This window comes from Hyla sarda, chromosome 4 (assembly GCF_029499605.1).
Source record: "Hyla sarda isolate aHylSar1 chromosome 4, aHylSar1.hap1, whole genome shotgun sequence".
Classification (NCBI taxonomy): domain Eukaryota; kingdom Metazoa; phylum Chordata; class Amphibia; order Anura; family Hylidae; genus Hyla; species Hyla sarda.
In genome coordinates this window covers 60,167,622-60,186,762 of record NC_079192.1, presented here as the reverse complement: position 1 = coordinate 60,186,762, position 19,141 = coordinate 60,167,622, and the positions used below count along the sequence as shown (strand labels likewise).

General features: G+C 35.8%; 1 protein-coding gene across 10 annotated transcripts in view; it reads right to left on the bottom strand.

The window, feature by feature from the left end:
- Nucleotides 1-19,141, bottom strand: part of LOC130367991 (olfactory receptor 1G1-like) — a 451,749-nt gene that overhangs the window by 95,266 nt on the left and 337,342 nt on the right. For 6 of the 10 annotated variants that reach the window (XR_008892249.1, XR_008892250.1, XM_056571124.1 and 3 more), the window contains exons 1-2: nucleotides 4,788-4,831; nucleotides 3,405-3,477 (exon numbers count right to left, since the gene is read on the bottom strand). The exons of 3 other annotated variants lie outside the window; for them this stretch is intronic. The gene's annotated coding sequence lies outside the window, so the exon portion shown is untranslated. Of the gene's footprint in view, nucleotides 1-3,404; nucleotides 3,478-4,787; nucleotides 4,832-19,141 lie in introns of those variants that run through there. One more of the 10 variants, XM_056571123.1, reaches the window with a different exon arrangement.

Here is a 19,141-nt window from a genome sequence, read left to right as displayed (position 1 = left end):
TTTTTCTATCTGTATTTAAAAGCGAGATGGGTCTATATGAACCCATCTCGCTTAGATCTTTACCCTTTTTCGGGATTAATACCATCATTGCTGCGGAAGGGACCCCTGTCTGCAGGATTAATCTAACACCTCTTGGAGTTTCCCTAACAATGACTTACCGTATATCCTGGCGTATAAGACGACTTTTTAACCCCGAATTTTGTTCTGAAAAGTCTGGGGTCGTCTTATACGCCGGGTATTGAGGTCCGGGATAGGAAAACTTCTGATTATCTGCCCAGGCCGGCTCCCGTGTGTGGCTGCAGGCGGGGGCCAGCCAGAGCAAGTAAAAACTAATACTGTATACTAAAAAATAGGGGGCCTCCAGCTGTTGTGAAACTACAACTCCCAGCATGGCAAAGGCTGTCCGGGCATGCTGGGAGTTGTAGTTTTACAACAGCTGGAGGCCCCCTGGTTTTTAGTATACAGTATTAGTTTTTAGCTGCTCTGGCCGGCCCCTGCCTGCAGCCGCACACGGGAGCTGGCCCGGGCAGATAATCATAGGTATTCCTATGCCGGACATCCCTGTGTCGTAAAAAATCTTTCGGGACATAAGGATGTCCACCGGTCACTTACCATTCCCCGGCGGCGCATGTCCTCCTGCAATCCTCCTTCGGTCCTCCTGCGGTCCGGTCCTCCGTCTCTATGGTTGTACGCACGGGACGTCAGTGACGTTACGTGCCTACAACCATAGAGGCAGAGGAGCGCAGGACCAGGAGGACCGCAGGAGGATGCGCACCGACCTGGGCCTGGTGAGTAACCGACCGTGCTATCTTAAGTGATCCGGTCACCGCTCCCCGGTCCTGGCACCTACTGCTACAGTCCATAGGCCATAGCAGTAGATGGTGACCTGGGCCGGAGGAGCGGTGATCAGAACACTGTGGGGGCAGACCAGTACAGACATACAGCCTGCAGCCATACACTGTATATGGCTGGAAGCTGTATGTCTGTTGGGGGGAGCTGCCAATCTAATGTGGGGGGAGCTGCCTACTATTGTGGGGGAACTGCTGACCTAATGTGGGGGGAGCTTCCTACAAATGTGGGGGGAGCTGCCTACAAATGTGGGGGGAGCTGCCTACTATTGTGGGGGAACTGCCTACTATTGTGGGGGAAATGCTGACCTAATGTGGGGGAAGTGCCTACAAATGTGGGGGGAGCTGCCTACTATTGTGGGGGAACTGCTGATCTAATGTGGGGGGAGCTGCCTACAAATGTGGGGGGAGCTGCCTACAAATGTGGGGGAGCTGCCTACTATTGTGGGGGAACTGCTACTAATGTGGGGGAGCTGCCTACTAATGTGGGGTAACTGCTGACCTAATGTGGGATAACTCACGAACTATTGTTGGGGAGCTGCCTACTATTGTGGGGGAACTGCCGACCTAATGTGGGGGAACTGCCGACCTAATGTGGGGGAACTGCTGACCTAATGTGGGGGAGCTGGCAATCTAATGTGGGGGAACTGGCAACCTAATGTGAGGGAACTGGCAACTTAATGTGGGGGGAATTATACTGCCTACCTAATGTGGGGGGAACTATACTGCCTACCTAATGAGGGGGGAACTATACTGCCTACCTAATGTGGGGGAACATGATGCCTACCTAATGTGGGGGGAACTACAAGGTACCGTACATCACGGTAGGAGGGGTAGTCTTATATGGCGAGTATATCCCAAACTGTATATTTTAACTGTAAAAGTTGGGGGTCGTCTTATACGCCAAGTTGTCTTATACGCCGGCATATACGGTACCCAGTTTACGATATATCTCAAACGGGAGCCCATCCATCCCTGGAGCTGTGTTCCCAGAAAAAGATCTCAAGGCCTGCTCCAGCTCATGGAGCTGAATTTTAGTATCCAACTCCATCCCCTGGGCTGCCCCCAGACTCGGTAATTTTTTTTTAAATTTTTTTTTTAATTCTTCAATATCCTCCTTGGAGTGTTGCACTTCTGTCTCAAAGTTCTGAGAAGAAACAAACAAAACTCGCTTCCACTTCTTCTGCAGTGGACCTGAGAAGGCCATCTTTATCCTTAATAGATTTTATAAAGTTCCCCCTTTGCTGATTCCTTACGAGTTGACTCAGGAATTTGTTTGGACGCCCCCCTTCATAATATAATTTTTGATTTTGAAAAAAAGTCTGATTTAGGGCTTTTTCTTCTAAATATACTTTAAGATCCTGTTTTTTTTTTTCTAACTTTTCTAAATTGTCAACAGAGGCATCCCTGGATAGCTCGACCTCTGCCCTAGCGATTTCTTTTTCCATCTCTTTTTCTTTTAAACTAAACCCCCTCTTCTTCCTACAGATCTCCCTATATAGCAAACCTCTGATAAATGCTTTCAAGGCATCCCATACTATGCCCACCTCTGCCGTGCCCTTGTTGACTGCCCAAAATTTGTCTATTTCCCCTTTTAACTTTTCCCAATCATCCAGGATCCTTAGCCAATGAGGGTTGATCTTGAGCATTCTAGTTATACTTCTCCCCTTTTTCCCACATATTCTTAGATTCATACTACAATGATCTGAAATCCCTCTGGATTCATATTTTAGACCTTCTACATACCCCAGGGCCTTATCATTGCATAGCACCATATCGATGCGAGAAGCCGCATCATATGAGCTACTTAAACACGAGAGCATTTTCTTATCACCATACAATTCCCTTCATGCGTCCCTCCACCCAGCTTCCTCAATAAATTTCCCCAAAGGGGATGACCACTTTTTGCCCAATTCCCTCTGTGACAGTCTATCTAGGGAGCTATCCAATATACAGTTGAAATCCCCCACAAATATATAGCTCATGTCTGTCCCTATTCATCAAAAAGGCCACTAAAGCGGCCAACACTTGATTAGAGAAAGGGGGAGGAATATATATAAAAGCGGACTTTTATCTTTAGATCGTTCACATAATATACTGCATTAATATTAAAGTGCAGTGTATTATACCCATTGGCATTATGTTAAAAGGCTATGAATTATTATGGCTAAAGTCTTTTGGCTATAATTATATATTTGAAGCCAAAAAAAAAAACATATTGATTTATCTTTACTTAGTACAGTTAAGTCTTAAATTTGCGGTCAGTCAGCCCACAGTCTAAAGTAAACTTGTAAACACTGCAGACAGTTCAGTCTATTCTATTAAATATTGAAAAAGGGGATTCCTACAAATAAAAATTAGAGAATAAGGATCATAAATGTTCCTAATCTTTGTACCTGACATATAGCTGTGTTATATAAGAAGCTGTCTATAGATGATATTCTTATTAACAATACATATATCTTCATGTATAAGGGAGAGACTATGACATCTCTGCAGGTCTAGATTTTATATCTAGCCTGATTGTTATCAGTAATTAATATAAATATTAATTACCTGTCTTGTAAATTCTTTCTTGCAGCTGACGAGGGCTTATGTCACGTTCACCTTCTCACCGGGCATCAGTCACCTGTAAAAAGACCCAGGTATAATAACATGTTCCTGATACATGCTACAGACGCTAATACATATAACATTCTAGGGCCAGAACTACTTATCTCAGGCATTATGAAACTGCATAACAAAAAGCAACTAAAAAAAAAAGTTGGAACACATTGGGATTTAGGTTAGAGATTAGCGAACTTTTCAAAAATTCGATTCAGCCAATTCACCGAATTTTCCCAAAAAGTTTGTTTCGATCCAAATTTTTTCACAGCAAATCTATATTAAAAAAGGCTATTTCTAGCCTACATACAGCCTCTATAGGGGTATAGAACACTTTTCTGTGTTCTAAAACGCATATGGAGTGTGCTGGGTTAGTGAAATAATACTGTTATTCAGAATAACATGCAGATTACCGGCATCGCTTTTAGAATCACTGCCCCACAGAAGCACAATGACAGAGCCTGGGGATGGCATCAGTGTCAGGAGACCATATAGTGACTGAATGACAGCGTGGAGGTGTTTGCAGCATGAGGAGACCATTTAGTGGCTGATTGACACAGCGTGGAGGTGTTGGCAGCATGAGGACACCATATAGTGGCTGAATGGCACAGCGTGGAGGTGAAAAAAACTCTGTATTTTTGTAAAACACCAGCCGATGAAGGCTATTGTTTGGACTTTGACGGTATGGAGCACCTTGACAGCTTAACAGGTACTAAATGGTACAAATGCACTACAGTCCACTGAACAATCATGTATTTCTGAACAGCAGCAGGACCCAACAGTGCAGCACCACAAAAAAAAAATCCAGGGATTAAACCATAAATTGCACTCTGTCGGACAATTCTGAGCAGCAGAAGATTTGTGGAGCAAAAAAAAAGAAACAACTCAATTGGGCTGAAAAATTAGGAGATAAGATGCTTCAGAAAGTTCAGGCAGCTTGGAGATCTGTATGAGGCAGCTGACAGCTATCTGCCCCTCTCTGCTGCAATGCTCAATAACATGAATAGGAGGTTTAGCTATCAATGATTCTTCTCAGTGTAACAGCAAAGCACTCTGCACTCCTGTCTCTCCCTAATGCTGATGTGACTAGCAGTTGCAGTGTAATGCTGTGGTATGAGCTATTCACACTCACACACAGTCCCGTCCTCTCTATCTGAGTGCATAGATGAAATGAAGAGAGGCAAGATGGCCGTCGATTATATAGGGTCTGTGACATCACATGGGTCAGTGAACACTGATAGGCTGCATCTCACATGTGATTCAGGGTCAGCCCCCCTACCTTCATTCCCGCCGCTGTTTCCCGCCCTCCCATAATCCCCTGCCCCATGTACTCACATGTGGATCAGCCATCTTAGGTCTCCAATAGCCTGGAACGCTGTAAAATGGAATTTAATGAACCGATTTTTCATGAAATTCGTAACGAATTCGGGTTCGTCAACTTCGATTCACTCATCTCTAATCTAGGTGTTTTTTTTATATTAAAATATAATGTATAATTTTGATATTGTGTTTTAATAAATATTTTATCTAAAAATGTTATATTATATTCAACAGTTAATCATACAATGGGAATGTATGCCTTTTAATTTTGAAAGGAGGGGTTGTATTATTTTATTAAATAATTTATGCCTCTCACATTTATGCTATGTGTGTACCAATTGTAGATTTTTTTTGGGTGCTTGTATTTAAAACTTTGGGGATTTAAAAAAAAAATTATTTCCTTTTCTTTATTCTGAATTGTATTTTTGACACAAAAATTTATTTTTAAAGGGATGTTTTTGTGGGGGTGGGTTGATGTTTTTTTTAAATAATTTTATCAACCATTTCTTTTAAAGGGGTACAGCCATCACACCCCCTTCCATAGACTTGCATTGAGGGGGCAGGGCGTGATGTCATGAGGGGGCGGGGCTATGATGTCAACAGCTCCTGACGCCTGTTCCAGCATTCGGAACAGTTTCTTCCAAATGCTGAGCTGTGAAGTACCCCTTTAACTCTCTAACTATTCCGATAATTTTTTATTATTTTATCGACCGGTTCTTAATTTTTTGTACTTTTTAAACTAGTCCAAATCAGTTTTATTTATTTATCTACTTCTTATTCATTTATATTTTTCATAGCATTTTTGCCTTTCCATTTTTGTTTTTCCCATACAAGAACGATCTATCACTCCTGATCTGATCGTTTCTATGAAACACTGCACCTCTATTGTAGTGCAGTGTATTCTGCCTCTCAGCATTATGCTGACAGACAGTGTTTGGTTGTTGTTATCGTTAGGACGTTAGGATATTTTTTATGGGGTTATAAAGATTTTTGGGCATTTTTATATATTTTTTTAATTTTTTTTATTTTAGATTTGATACAAAAAAAGTATTTAAAGGGATGTTTTTGTTAAGGCTGAGTTTTATTTTATATTTTTTAAATATTTTATTAGCCTTGTTTTTCTTATTATTAGTTTTTAACTATTCCCATTACGGGACTTAAAGCAGCCATCTTTCGATAGCTCATATATTAATAGACTGCAGTAGTATGACAGTGTCTTTCTTATGCCTCTCGGTATTATTCTAAAAGACAATGTATGGTTACGGTATTGTCAGGGGTTTTATTTTGGGTTTTATAAAACTTTTTTCTTTTTTTAATATGTTTTTTTAAGGGTGTTCTGTTTAATTAGTTTTTTTAACTTGTTTTTTTTTGTTCTTGTTTTTATTTCCTATGAGAGGGCTTTCTCCAGCGATCTACTGATCACCCATATAATACATTGCACTAGTATTACAGTGCAGTGTATTATGGCTGTCAGCATTATGTTTACAGCCAATGTCTAACCCCTTAACGACCACGGACGTAAATGTACGTCCTGGTTTTGCGGGACTTCCCGCACCAGGACATACATTTACGTCCTGTGTATGACCGCGAGCATCGGAAAGGTGCTCACGTCATACACAGCAGGTTCCGGCTGCTAGTAGCAGCCGGGGACCCGCCCGTAATGGGCGACATCCGTGATCGCGCAGATGTCCGCCATTAATCCCTCAGATGCTGTGATCAATACAGATTACTGCATCTGCGGCATTGCGGTACTTTGATTGGATGATCGGATCGCCCGCAGCGCTGCCACGGGGATCTGATCATCCAGCATGACAGCCGGAGGTCCCCTTACCTGGCTCCGGCCGTCTCCCGGGGTCTTCTGCTCTGGTCTGCGATCGAGCAGACCAGAGCAGAAAATCACCGATAATACTGAGCAGTGCTATGTCCCATGCATAGCACTACACAGTATTAGCAATCAAAGGACTGCTAAAGATAGTCCCCTATGGGGACATAAAAAGTGTTAAAAACATGTTGAAAATGTAAAAAAAAAAAGTTTATGAAAAAAAGTGAAAAATCCCCTCCCCCAATAAAAATTGTCAATTTTTCCTATTTTACCCCCAAAAAGCGTAATTTAAAAAAGATTTTACATATTTGGTGTTGCCGCGTGAGTAAATGTCTGTACTTTCAAAATATAATGTTAATGATCTCGTACGGTGAATGGCGTAAACTTAAAAAAGGCCAAAAATGCTGCTTTTTTGACACATTTTATTTTAAAAAAATTAATAAAAAATTATCTAAAAGTTTTACATATGCAAATGAAGTATCTAAAAAAAGTACAGATGACGGCGCAAAAAATGAGTCCTCATACCGCCCTATATACGGAAAAATGAAAAAGTTATAGGTGGTCAAATAGAGCGATTTTACATTACTGATTTTGTACAAAAAGTTTTCGATTTTTTTTTTAAGCAGTGCAAAAATTTAAAAGTATCTAGCCATGGATATCATTTTAATCGTATTGACCCGCAGAATAAAGAGCACATGTCAATTGTCAAAATGTGGAAAATGTTGGTTTTCATTTAAATTTCCTCACCAAAATTTTTTTGGGGGGTTCTCTGTACATTTTATGGTAAAATGGGAGGTTTCATTACAAAGTACAATTGGTCACGCAAAAAACAAGCACTTATATGGGTCTGTAGATGGAAATATAAAAGAGTTATGGATTTTAGAAGGCGAGGCTGAAAAAACGAAAACGCTAATATAAAATTGGCCTGGTCCTTAAGGTGAAAATGGGCTTGGTCATTAAGGGGTTAATTATGGCTAATGTGAGGGGAGGGTTGGGTTACCTTTTATGTTTTTTGGGTTATTTTTCCTTTTTTTTTCTTTTTTTATATATACATTTTTGTAGGGGATGGGGATGGGGTTAATTATTTAAAAAAATGTTTATTTTTAACTTATTTTTTAGCTAGGATCCATGCAGAATACATTGCCATCTATGGGGAGGGCAATGCAACCGTGGTACCTCCGGCAATAAATATTTTGGCTGGAGATTACTCAGTGTGAACCTAGCCTTTAAGTGTTTTATAAAGGGGACTTTTAACAGCGATCTTTAAATCACTCATTTAATATATTGCTTTAGTATTAAAGTGCAGTGTATTATTCCGTTCAGCATTATGTTCAAAGGCTATGAATTATTATGGCTAAAGTCTTTGGCTATAATTATATATTTGAAGCAAAAAAATATATATTGATTTTTCTTTGCTTAGTACAGTTAAGTCTTAAATTTGCGGTCAGTCAGCCCAGAGTCTAAAGTAAACTTGTAAACACTGCAGTCAGTTCAGTCTATTCTATTAAATATCGAAAAAGGGGATTACTTCAAATAAAAAATTAGAGAATATGCATCATAAATGTTCCTAATCTCTGTACCTAAAACATGGTTGTGTTATAAAAAAAGATGTCTATAGATGATATACTTATTAACAACACATATATCTTCATGTATAAGGGAGAGACTATGACATCTCTGCAGGTCTAGATTTGATATCTAGCTTGATCGTTACCAGTAATTAATATAAATATTAATTACCTGTCTCCAAGTTCCTTTCTTGCAGCTGACGAGGGCATATGTCACGTTCACCTTCTCACCGGGCATCAGTCACCTGTAAAAAGACACAGGTATGATAACATGTTCCTGATACATGCTACAGACGCTAATATATATAACATTCTCGGGCCAGAACCACTTATCTCAGGCATTATGAAACCGCATAACAAAAAGGAACAAAAAAAGATGGAACACATTGGGATCTAGGTGTTTTTTTAATTAAAATATAATGTATATTTTTTATATTTTGTTTTAATAAATATTTTATCTAAAAATTTTATATTATATTCAACAGTTAATCATACAAGGGGAATGTATGCCTTTTAATTTTGAAAGGGGGAAGGGGTTGTATTATTTTATAAAATAATTTATGCCTCTCACATTAATGCTATGTGTGTATCTATTGTAGATTTTTTTGGGGGTTATTTATAAAATTTTGGTGCTTTTTTTAAAAAAAGTTCTTTTCTTTACTCTGAATTGTAGTTTTTTTTTTTACAAAAACTTATTTTTTAAGGGATGTTTTTGTGGGGCGGGTTGATGTTTTTTTTTTTAAAGAATTTTATCAACCATAAATTTTTTATTTTTAAAGGGATACACCCCCTCCCATAGACTTCATTTGAGGGGGCAGGGTGTAACGTCATGAGGAGGCAGGGCCATGACGTCAAGAGCTCCTGACGCCGTCTCCAGTTTTCGGAACAGTTTGTTCCAAACTCTGAGCTGTGGAGTACCCCTTCAACTCTGTAACTATTCCGCTATTTTTTAAATTATTTTATCGACCGTTTCTAAATTTTTTATACTTTTTAAACTAGTCCTAATCAGTTTTATTTATTTATTTACTTCTTATTTATTGTTATTTTTTTCATAACATTTCTGGGTTTCTATTTTAATTTTTCCCATACGAGAACGACCTTTCACTCCTGATCTGATCCTTTCTTTGAAACACTGCACCACTATTGTAGTGCAGTGTATTATGCCTGATGCTGCATTATGCTGACAGACAGTGTATGGTTATGGTTATCATTAGGGTATTTTCTATGGGGTTCCAAATTTTTTGGGGCATTTTTATGTATTTTTTTATATTTTTTAATATTTTTATGCTAAGTTTGTAGCTATTGTAGATTTTTTGGGGGTTTATTTATAACATTTTTGGGATTTTTTAAATATTTTCTTTTCTTTTTTCTGAATTTTATTTTTGATACAACAAATTATTTTTAAAATAATTTTATCAAGCATTTATTTTTATTTTTAAATGGGTAGAGCCGTCACACCCCCTCCCACAGACTTGCATTGAGGGGGCAGGGCGTGATGTCATGAGGGGCGGAGCTATGATATCAACAGCTCCTGACGCTGAACAGTTCCAAACGCTGAGCTGTGAAGTACCCCTTTAACTCTCTAACTATTCCAATAATTTTTTATTATTTTATCGACCGTTTCCTAATTTTTTGTACTTTTTAAACTAGTCCAAATCAGTTTTATTTATTTATCTACTTCTTATTTATTTATGTTTTTCATAGCATTTCTGCCTTTCTATTTTTGTTTTTCCCATACGAGAATGACCTGTCATTCCTGATCTGATAGTTTCTTTGAAACACTGCACCACTATTGTAGTGCAGTGTATTCTGCCTCTCAGCATTATGCTGGCAGACAGTGTATGGTTGTTGTTATCGTTAGGGTATTTTTTATGGGGTTATAACGTTTTTTGGGGATTTTTCATATATTTATTTTTTTATTTAATTTTATATTTGATACATTTTTTTTTAAAGGGATGTTTTTGTTAAGGCGCAGCTATAGTTTTTTTTTTTATATTTTATTAGCCTTGTTTTTCTTCTTTTAGTTTTGAACTATTCCCATTAAGGTACCTAAAGCAGCCATCTTTCGATAGCTCATATATTAATAGACTGCAGTAGTATGACAGTATCTATTTTTAACTTATTTTTTTAGCTAGGATCCATACAGAATACATTGCCATCTATGGGGAGGGCAATGCACCCGTGGAACCTCCGGCAATAATTATTCCGGCTGGAAATTCCTTAGTGTGAACCTAGCCTTTAAGTGTTTTATAAAGGGGACTTTTAATAGCGATCTTTAGATCACTCATATAACATACTGCATTAGTATTAAAGTGCAGTGTATTATGCCCTTCAGAATTAGGTTAAAAGGCTATGACTTATTATGGCTAATGTCGTTGGCTATAATTATATATTTGAAGCAAAAAAAAAATATTGATTTTTCTTTACTTAGTACAGTTAAGTCTTAAATTTGCGGTCAGTCACCCAACAGTCTAAAGTGAAATTGTAAACACTGCAGACAGTTCAGTCTATTCTATTAAACATTGATAAAGGGGATTCCTACAAATAAAAAAATAGAGAATAAGGATCATACATGTTCCTAATCTCTGTACCTGAGATATGGCTGTGTTATATAAGAAGCTGTCTATAGACGATATACTTATTAACAACACATATATCTTCATGTATAAGGGAGAGACTATGACATCTCTGCAGGTCTAGATTTGATATCTAGCCTGATCGTTATCAGTAATTAATATAAATATTAATTACCTGTCTCCAAGTTCCTTTCTTGCAGCTGACGAGGGCATATGTCACGTTCACCTTCTCACCGGGCATCAGTCACCTGTAAAAAGACACAGGTATGATAACATGTTCCTGATACATGCTACAGACGCTAATATATATAACATTCTCGGGCCAGAACTACTTATCTCAGGCATTATGAAACCGCATAACAAAAAGGAACAAAAAAAGTTGGAACACATTGGGATCTAGGTGTTTTTTTAATTAAAATATACTGTATATTTTTGATATTTTGTTTTAATAAATATTTTATCGAAAAATGTTATATTATATTCAACAGTTAATCATACAACGGGAATGTATGCCTTTTAATTTTGAAAGGGTGTGGGGTTGTATTATTTTATAAAATAATTTATGCCTCTCACATTAATGCTATGTGTGTATCTATTGTAGATTTTTTGGGGGTTTATTTATAAAATTTTGGTGCTTTTTTTTAAATGTTCTTTTCTTTATTCTGAATTGTAGTTTTTTTTTCCAAAAACTTATTTTTTAAGGGATGTTTTTGTGGGGCGGGTTGATGTTTTTTTTTTAAAAGAATTTTATCAACCATTAATTTTTATTTTTAAAGGGATACACCCCCTCCCATAGACTTCATTCGAGGGGGCAGGGTGTAACGTCATGAGGAGGCGGGGCCATGACGTCAAGAGCTCCTGACGCCGTCTCCAGTTTTCGGAACAGTTTGTTCCAAACTCTGAGCTGTGGAGTACCCCTTCAACTCTGTAACTATTCCGCTATTTTTTAAATTATTTTATCAACCGTTTCTAAATTTTTTATACTTTTTAAACTAGTCCTAATCAGTTTTATTTATTTATTTACTTCTTATTTATTGTTATTTTGTTTCATAACATTTCTGGGTTTCTATTTTTATTTTTCCCATACGAGAACGACCTTTCACTCCTGATCTGATCCTTTCTTTGAAACACTGCACCACTATTGTAGTGCAGTGTATTATGCCTATCAGCATTATGCTGACAGACAGTGTATGGTAATGGTTATCGTTAGGGTATTTTCTATGGGGTTCCAAATTTTTTGGGGCATTTTTATGTATTTTTTTTATATTTTTTAAGATTTTTATGCTAACTTTGTAGCTATTGTAGATTTTTGGGGGTTTATTTATAAAATTTTTGGGATTATTTAAATATTTTCTTTTCTTTTTTCTGAATTTTATTTTTGATACAACAAATTATTTTTAAAATAATTTTATCAAGCATTTATTTTTATTTTTAAAATGGGTAGAGCCGTCACACCCCCTCCCACAGACTTGCATTGAGGGGGCAGGGTGTGATGTCATGAGGGGCGGAGCTATGATGTCAACAGCTCCTGACGCCGGCTCCAGCGTTTGGAACAGTTTGTTCCAAACGCTGCGCTGTGAAGTACCCCTTTAACTCTCTAACTATTCCGATAATTTTTTATTATTTTATCGACCGTTTCCTAATTTTTTGTACTTTTTAAACAAGTCCAAATCTGTTTTATTTATTTATCTACTTCTTATTTATTTATGTTTTTCATAGCATTTCTGCCTTTCTATTTTTGTTTTTCCCATACGAGAATGACCTGTCATTCCTGATCTGATAGTTTCTTTGAAACACTGCACCACTATTGTAGTGCAGTGTATTCTGCCTCTCAGCAATATGCTGGCAGACAGTGTATGGTTGTTGTTATCGTTAGGGTATTTTTTATGGGGTTATAAAGGTTTTTTGGGGATTTTTCATATATTTATTTTTTTATTTAATTTTATATTTGATACATTTTTTTTAAAGGGATGTTTTTGTTAAGGCGCAGCTATAGTTTTTTTTTTTAAATATTTTATTAGCCTTGTTTTTCTTCTTTTAGTTTTGAACTATTCCCATTGAGGGACATAAAGCAGCCATCTTTCGATAGCTCATATATTAATAGACTGCAGTAGTATGACAGTATCTATTTTTAACTTATTTTTTAGCTAGGATCCATACAGAATACATTGCCATCTATGGGGAGGGCAATGCACCCGTGGAACCTCCGGCAATAATTATTCCGGCTGGAAATTCCTTAGTGTGAACCTAGCCTTTAAGTGTTTTATAAAGGGGACTTTTAATAGCGATCTTTAGATCACTCATATAACATACTGCATTAGTATTAAAGTGCAGTGTATTATGCCCTTCAGAATTAGGTTAAAAGGCTATGACTTATTATGGCTAATGTCGTTGGCTATAATTATATATTTGAAGCAAAAAAAAAATATTGATTTTTCTTTACTTAGTACAGTTAAGTCTTAAATTTGCGGTCAGTCACCCAACAGTCTAAAGTGAAATTGTAAACACTGCAGACAGTTCAGTCTATTCTATTAAACATTGATAAAGGGGATTCCTACAAATAAAAAAATAGAGAATAAGGATCATACATGTTCCTAATCTCTGTACCTGAGATATGGCTGTGTTATATAAGAAGCTGTCTATAGACGATATACTTATTAACAACACATATATCTTCATGTATAAGGGAGAGACTATGACATCTCTGCAGGTCTAGATTTGATATCTAGCCTGATCGTTATCAGTAATTAATATAAATATTAATTACCTGTCTCCAAGTTCCTTTCTTGCAGCTGACGAGGGCATATGTCACGTTCACCTTCTCACCGGGCATCAGTCACCTGTAAAAAGACACAGGTATGATAACATGTTCCTGATACATGCTACAGACGCTAATATATATAACATTCTCGGGCCAGAACTACTTATCTCAGGCATTATGAAACCGCATAACAAAAAGGAACAAAAAAAGTTGGAACACATTGGGATCTAGGTGTTTTTTTAATTAAAATATACTGTATATTTTTGATATTTTGTTTTAATAAATATTTTATCGAAAAATGTTATATTATATTCAACAGTTAATCATACAACGGGAATGTATGCCTTTTAATTTTGAAAGGGTGTGGGGTTGTATTATTTTATAAAATAATTTATGCCTCTCACATTAATGCTATGTGTGTATCTATTGTAGATTTTTTGGGGGTTTATTTATAAAATTTTGGTGCTTTTTTTTAAATGTTCTTTTCTTTATTCTGAATTGTAGTTTTTTTTTCCAAAAACTTATTTTTTAAGGGATGTTTTTGTGGGGCGGGTTGATGTTTTTTTTTTAAAAGAATTTTATCAACCATTAATTTTTTATTTTTAAAGGGATACACCCCCTCCCATAGACTTCATTTGAGGGGGCAGGGTGTAACGTCATGAGGAGGCGGGGCCATGACGTCAAGAGCTCCTGACGCCGTCTCCAGTTTTCGGAACAGTTTGTTCCAAACTCTGAGCTGTGGAGTACCCCTTCAACTCTGTAACTATTCCGCTATTTTTTAAATTATTTTATCGACCGTTTCTAAATTTTTTATACTTTTTAAACTAGTCCTAATCAGTTTTATTTATTTATTTACTTCTTATTTATTGTTATTTTTTTCATAACATTTCTGGGTTTCTATTTTTATTTTTCCCATACGAGAACGACCTTTCACTCATGATCTTATCCTTTCTTTGAAACACTGCACTACTATTGTAGTGCAGTGTATTACGCCTATCAGCATTATGCTGACAGACAGTGTATGGTTATGGTTATCGTTAGGGTATTTTCTATGGGGTTCCAAATTTTTTTGGGCATTTTTATGTATTTTTTTTAATATTTTTTAATATATTTATGCTAACTTTGTAGCTATTGTAGATTTTTTGGGGGTTTATTTATAAAATTTTTGGGATTTTTTAAATATTTTCTTTTCTTTTTTCTGAATTTTATTTTTGATACAACAAATTATTTTTAAAATAATTTTATCAAGCATTTATTTTTATTTTTAAATAGGTACAGCCGTCACACCCCCTCCCACAGACTTGCATTGAGGGGGCAGGACGTGATGTCATGAGGGGCGGAGCTATGATGTCAACAGCTCCTGACGCAGGCTCCAGCGTTCGGAACAGTTTGTTCCAAACGCTGAGCTGTGAAGTACCCCTTTAACTCTCTAACTATTCTGATAATTTTTTATTATTTTATCGACCGTTTCCTAATTTTTTGTACTTTTTAAACTAGTCCAAATCAGTTTTATTTATTTATCTACTTCTTATTTATTTATGTTTTTCATAGCATTTCTGCCTTTCTATTTTTGTTTTTCCCATACGAGAATGACCTGTCATTCCTGATCTGATAGTTTCTATGAAACACTGCACCACTATTGTAGTGCAGTGTATTCTGCCTCTCAGCATTATTCTGACAGACAGTGTATGGTTGTTGTTATCGTTAGGGTAGTTTTTATGGGGTTATAAAGTTTTTTGGGGATTTTTCATATATTTATTTTTTAATTTCATTTTATATTTGATACAATTTTTTAAAGGGATGTTTTTGTTAAGGTGGAGCTATAGTTTTTCGTATATTTTATTAGCTTTGTTTTTCTTCTTTTAGTTTTTAACTATTCCCATTAAGGTACATAAAGCAGCCATCTTTCGATAGCTCATATATTAATAGACTGCAGTAGTATGACAGTATCTATTTTTAACTTATTTTTTTAGCTAGGATCCATACAGAATAAATTGCCATCTATGGGGAGGGCAATGCACCCGTGGAACCTCCGGCAATAATTATTCCGGCTGGAAATTCCTTAGTGTGAACCTAGCCTTTAAGTGTTTTATAAAGGGGACTTTTAATAGCGATCTTTAGATCACTCATAAAACATACTGCATTAGTATTAAAGTGCAGTGTATTATTCCCTTCAGAATTAGGTTAAAAGGCTATGACTTATTATGGCTAATGTCTTTGGCTATAATTATATATTTGAAGCAAAAAAAAAAATATTGATTTTTCTTTACTTAGTACAGTTAAGTCTTAAATTTGCGGTCAGTCACCCAACAGTCTAAAGTGAAATTGTAAACACTGCAGACAGTTCAGTCTATTCTATTAAACATTGATAAAGGGGATTCCTACAAATAAAAAAATAGAGAATAAGGATCATACATGTTCCTAATCTCTGTACCTGAGATATGGCTGTGTTATATAAGAAGCTGTCTATAGACGATATACTTATTAACAACACATATATCTTCATGTATAAGGGAGAGACTATGACATCTCTGCAGGTCTAGATTTGATATCTAGCCTGATCGTTATCAGTAATTAATATAAATATTAATTACCTGTCTCCAAGTTCCTTTCTTGCAGCTGACGAGGGCATATGTCACGTTCACCTTCTCACCGGGCATCAGTCACCTGTAAAAAGAAACAGGTATGATAACATGTTCCTGATACATGCTACAGACGCTAATATATATAACATTCTCGGGCCAGAACTACTTATCTCAGGCATTATGAAACCGCATAACAAAAAGGAACAAAAAAAGTTGGAACACATTGGGATCTAGGTGTTTTTTTAATTAAAATATACTGTATATTTTTGATATTTTTTATTTTAATAAATATTTTATCGAAAAATGTTATATTATATTCAACAGTTAATCATACAACGGGAATGTATGCCTTTTAATTTTGAAAGGGGGGAGGGGTTGTATTATTTTATAAAATAATTTATGCCTCTCACATTAATGCTATGTGTGTATCTATTGTAGATTTTTTTGGGGTTTATTTATAAAATTTTGGTGCTTTTTTTTAAATGTTCTTTTCTTTATTCTGAATTGTAGTTTTTTTTTTCCAACAACTTATTTTTTAAGGGATATTTTTGTGGGGCGGGTTGATGTTTTTTTTAAAAAAGAATTTTATCAACCATTAATTTTTTATTTTTAAAGGGATACACCCCCTCCCATAGACTTAATTTGAGGGGGCAGGGTGTAACGTCATGAGGAGGCGGGGCCATGACGTCAAGAGCTCCTGACGCCGTCTCCAGTTTTCGGAACAGTTTGTTCCAAACTCTGAGCTGTGGAGTACCCCTTCAACTCTGTAACTATTCCGCTATTTTTTAAATAATTTTATCGACCGTTTCTAAATTTTTTATACTTTTTAAACTAGTCCTAATCAGTTTTATTTATTTATTTACTTCTTATTTATTGTTATTTTTTTCATAACATTTCTGGGTTTCTATTTTTATTTTTCCCATACGAGAACGACCTTTCACTCCTGATCTGATCCTTTCTTTGAAACACTGCACTACTATTGTAGTGCAGTGTATTACGCCTATCAGCATTATGCTGACAGACAGTGTATGGTTATGGTTATCGTTAGGGTATTTTCTATGGGGTTCCAAATTTTTTTGGGCATTTTTATGTATTTTTTTTATATTTTTTAATATATTTATGCTAAGTTTGTAGCTATTGTAGATTTTTTGGGGGTTTATTTATAACATTTTTGGGATTTTTTAAATATTTTCTTTTCTTTTTTCTGAATTTTATTTTTGATACAACAAATTATTTTTAAAATAATTTTATCAAGCATTTATTTTTATTTTTAAATAGGTACAGCCGTCACACCCCCTCCCACAGACTTGCATTGAGGGGGCAGGACGTGATGTCATGAGGGGCGGAGCAATGATGTCAACAGCTCCTGACGCCGGCTCCAGCGTTCGGAACAGTTTGTTCCAAACGCTGAGCTGTGAAGTACCCCTTTAACTCTCTAACTATTCCGATAATTTTTTATTATTTTATCGACCGTTTCCTAATTTTTTGTACTTTTTAAACTAGTCCAAATCAGTTTTATTTATTTATCTACTTCTTATTTATTTATGTTTTTTATAGCATTTCTGCCTTTCTATTTTTGTTTTTCCCATACGAGAATGACCTGTCATTCCTGATCTGATAGTTTCTATGAAACACTGCATCACTATTGTAGTGCAGTGTATTCTGCCTCTCAGCATTATTCTGACAGACAGTGTATGGTTGTTGTTATCGTTAGGGTATTTTTTATGGGGTTATAAATTTTTTTGGGGATTTTTCATATATTTATTTTTTTATTTCATTTTATATTTGATACAATTTTTTTAAAGGGATGTCTTTGTTACGGCGGAGCTATAGTTTTTCGTATATTTTATTAGCTTTAATTTTCTTCTTTTAGTTTTTAACTATTCCCATTAAGGTACATAAAGCAGCCATCTTTCGATAGCTCATATATTAATAGACTGCAGTAGTATGACAGTATCTATTTTTAACTTATTTTTTAGCTAGGATCCATACAGAATACATTGCCATCTATGGGGAGGGCAATGCACCCGTGGAACCTCCGGCAATAATTATTCCGGCTGGAAATTCCTTAGTGTGAACCTAGCCTTTAAGTGTTTTATAAAGGGGACTTTTAATAGCGATCTTTAGATCACTCATATAACATACTGCATTAGTATTAAAGTGCAGTGTATTATGCCCTTCAGAATTAGGTTAAAAGGCTATGACTTATTATGGCTATTGTCTTTGGCTATAATTATATATTTGAAGCAAAAAAAATATATTGGTTTTTCTTTACTTAGTACAGTTAAGTCTTAAATTTGCGGTCAGTCACCCAACAGTCTAAAGTGAAATTGTAAACACTGCAGACAGTTCAGTCTATTCTATTAAACATTGATAAAGGGGATTCCTACAAATAAAAAAATAGAGAATAAGGATCATACATGTTCCTAATCTCTGTACCTGAGATATGGCTGTGTTATATAAGAAGCTGTCTATAGACAATATACTTATTAACAACACATATATCTTCATGTATAAGGGAGAGACTATGACATCTCTGCAGGTCTAGATTTGATATCTAGCCTGATCGTTATCAGTAATTAATATAAATATTAATTACCTGTCTCCAAGTTCCTTTCTTGCAGCTGACGAGGGCATATGTCACGTTCACCTTCTCACCGGCCATCAGTCACCTGTAAAAAGACACAGGTATGATAACATGTTCCTGATACATGCTACAGACGCTAATATATATAACATTCTCGGGCCAGAACTACTTATCTCAGGCATTATGAAACCGCATAACAAAAAGGAACAAAAAAAATTGGAACACATTGGAATCTAGATGTTTTTTTAATTAAAATATACTGTATATTTTTGATATTTTGTTTTAATAAATATTTTATCGAAAAATGTTATATTATATTCAACAGTTAATCATACAACGGGAATGTATGCCTTTTAAATTTTGAAAGGGGGGAGGGGTTGTATTATTTTATAAAATAATTTATGCCTCTCACATTAATGCTATGTGTGTATCTATTGTAGATTTTTTGGGGGTTTATTTATAAAATTTTG